At 43.3% G+C, this 3,139-nt stretch overlaps 1 non-coding gene across 1 annotated transcript; it reads left to right on the top strand.

Annotated features, from left to right (window-relative positions):
* The first annotated feature begins 2,620 nt into the window (after positions 1-2,620).
* On the top strand, positions 2,621-2,695 carry Trnal-caa (transfer RNA leucine (anticodon CAA)). The gene has a single exon. It is a non-coding gene; the product is annotated as a tRNA-Leu (tRNA).
* The last annotated feature ends 444 nt before the right edge of the window (positions 2,696-3,139 follow it).

Here is a 3,139-nt window from a genome sequence, read left to right as displayed (position 1 = left end):
GTGCGTATCTATAGGGCACATATTTTTAAGAATATGACTGAAATTCAAAATATTTTTCAGTTGCTTTACACGCAACAAAAAGGCGTGTAATTTCACTTAGGTGTTAAGGAGGAGGGTCTGGACCCCCTGGACCTCCTCCCCCCTTTGATTACGACCTTGCGCACAGTACGAATTAATACACCTTCTACAAATGGAAATAAATGTAACATAATATTCCACTTTACCGAGCGAGGTGGCGCAGTGGTTGCACACTGGGTTCGCATTCGGGAGGACGACTATTCAATCCCACTTCCGGCCATCCTGATTTAGGTTTTCCGTGATTTCCCTAAATCGCTGCAGGCAAATGCAAGGATGGTTCCTTTCAAAGGGCACAGCCGACTTCCTTCCCTAATCCGAAGAGACCGATGACCTTGCTGTCTGGTCTCCTCCCCCAAAACAACCCAACCCAACCTCTACTTTAAACTAGCGCCTGACAGTTGTTACCTATTACCCATTTAGTTCCATTACGATGGACATAGAGGAACTATGGGCAAAAATTTAAACGAATTGCAGATCGTGCTCTGGGAAAATAAGCTCGAGTAGGTGGATTAAGAATGAAGAAGACCCACCGTTGTTTAACAGCGAAATTCGAAAAATGCCGATGAAGCAAAGCTTCTTGCACTCTCGGATAAAAGAAAACACGCAAATGATGACAGGCTATTGTATCTATTGTATGTTAACCGGGGACCTAGGAACGACAGAGAGGCTCCATCCCCGCTGTAGCCGCAGTGGTCCACAACCCCATGATGACTACCGCAGTCCACTTCACCCCTCCACTGTCCCTCACCGAATCCAGGGTTATTGTGCAGTTCGGCCCCCCAGTGGACCCCCCCCCCAGGAAACGTCCCACACCAGATGAGTGTAACCCCTATGTTTGCGTGGTAGAGTAACGGCAGCGTATGCATACGTGGAGAACTTGTTGGCACAGCAATCGCCGACAGCTGATTGAGAAATATGTCTGTCAGAAAACTTGAAATACTACTGCCCATGGCAAGACTCCCATTCTGTTGGTGAACTTTCTCATTAAGTGTACAGTAATTGTGAGACAATATTAGCTGTAACATGTCTTGACTTCTGATATTTACTATTTCTATCTAGAGCTTTTTGTCATGTGACTGTTTTGTTATACCAATAGCCATTTGAGGTCTATAAAGATCTGCACACCTTGTGACGTAGGAACTGGGAGGGTGACTTTTTCGGACTCTAGGTAAGCAACATTTCCGTAATGGAACTCTTACCATCAACATCCTTCTTAATAGGAAAGTGTACACATGTAGGTGTTTCGTCACTCAGTCCATTGGCAGCTTCATTTCATTTTATTGTAATACTGAGTTTCTTGACATGTAATCTTTCTGTCCTTCTGATGTAGGCATTGTCCAGAATATTTTGACTGTCAAAGTCAGAGTAATCCAATACTCAGGGAATAAGCATAGGGGAGAGGCTGCAGGAATCCTGCTTCACCATTCTAAGCAAAGTCCTTGCATTGCCTTTCGTTAACCTGTTATGAAGGGCCTAGTTGATACCTGTATCATGTGGATGACTGTGAAGAGTGCCTGTATAGTGTAGTGTTGAGTTTGTTTTCTTATGTATGAAAGAAAGGGAGAGGATGAAACCCAGTGCCAGCACTTTGTCTGCTCCTCTAGAATAGTACTAGGGGAGTAGTCAAGCTTAATGTCTCCTTCCGACACATGGATCATGACTAACAATCTCCCATGCTCTCACTTAATCCAAGATATTGGCGCAAGGACAAATGGTCACAAAGTTTACCCCACCCCTCTTTTCCCCTTGCCAGTCAAATACTGGAAGTGAAATTTTTCTAGCACTAGAAATCGAGCCAGCTCATCTTCAAATCCAGGATCACTGCACAATTGGCTGTTAGCGACCTCCACTGTAAAGGTGAGTCATTCTGGCTGTAGAAATGTAAATTTAATTTATTATTGCTCATGGTATACATGGCATACAATATTTAATTTTTTTAAGGATGATGCCAATTTTGGTCTGTCTCTGTAATCAACTGGCCAACACGTCTGACTCTCATGTAGACAACCATGGCTCAAATACTGGTATTGACAGGGATCTTTCCAACGTGGGAGTACTGGAACAGGCTGTAATCATGATGACAGTTAAAGAGCTACTTGAATGAGAAGAGGCAGGTCTAAGGTCTGAAAAGTCAACAATGGCCAGAAGAGCATTGTACTGACACCATGTCCCTCAACACTGCATTCGCATGGCGCTGCAAGGCAGAGGATGACACAGCGGCCGGTCCACATCAGATAATATTACAAAGTTTAGTTTTTAGATGTCATTTCTGAGATTTTACTTCATTTTTTACTCGTTTATGATTAACTTCCTTTTGACACACCAATTCATTATTTGAATGTTGGCAAGAATGGACAGCGCTGTAGAGTGAAAATTTCATTCTAGAAACATCCCCCAGCCTGTGGCTAAGCCATGTCTCCGCAATATCCTTTCTTTCAGGAGTGCCAGTTCTGCAAGGTTCGCAGGAGAGCTTCTGTAAAGTTTGGAAGGTAGGAGAGGAGGTACTGGCAGAAGTAAAGCTGTGAGGACGGGGTGTGAGTCGTGCTTGGGTAGCTCAGTTGGTAGAGCACTTGCCCGCAAAAGGCAAAGGTCCCGAGTTCGAGTCTCGGTCCGGCACACAGTTTTAATCTGCCAGGAAGTTTCATTAGAAAACTGAGTAATAAGTTAGAAGAGCTTCTAGTCTGCTTGGAAAATTTTGAGCGTACTGAAAAGATTGACATCCAGTGCCTGTCTGTACACTGCATAACCACAGGGTTAGATAACATATACTTAGAAGATCATACTATTGCAGCTTACTCATGCAGAAATAACATAAGAAAACGAGGAGTTATTACATACATTAAGACAGAACGACAGTTCAAAAGCATTGGGACAAGTACATTTTGCAGTGAGCAGCACATAGAAATGTGTGCTTGTGAATTAATGCTGAAAAATAGTTAACTTTTAATTTTAACTGTATATCGACATCCACTTGGAAATTTTGAACTACACTCCTGGAAATGGAAAAAAGAACACATTGACACCGGTGTGTCAGACCCACCATACTTGCTCCGGACACTGC

The sequence above is a fragment of the Schistocerca cancellata genome, chromosome 9 (genome assembly GCF_023864275.1).
Source record: "Schistocerca cancellata isolate TAMUIC-IGC-003103 chromosome 9, iqSchCanc2.1, whole genome shotgun sequence".
NCBI lineage: Eukaryota > Metazoa > Arthropoda > Insecta > Orthoptera > Acrididae > Schistocerca > Schistocerca cancellata.
This window is presented reverse-complemented; position numbering and strand designations above follow the sequence as displayed.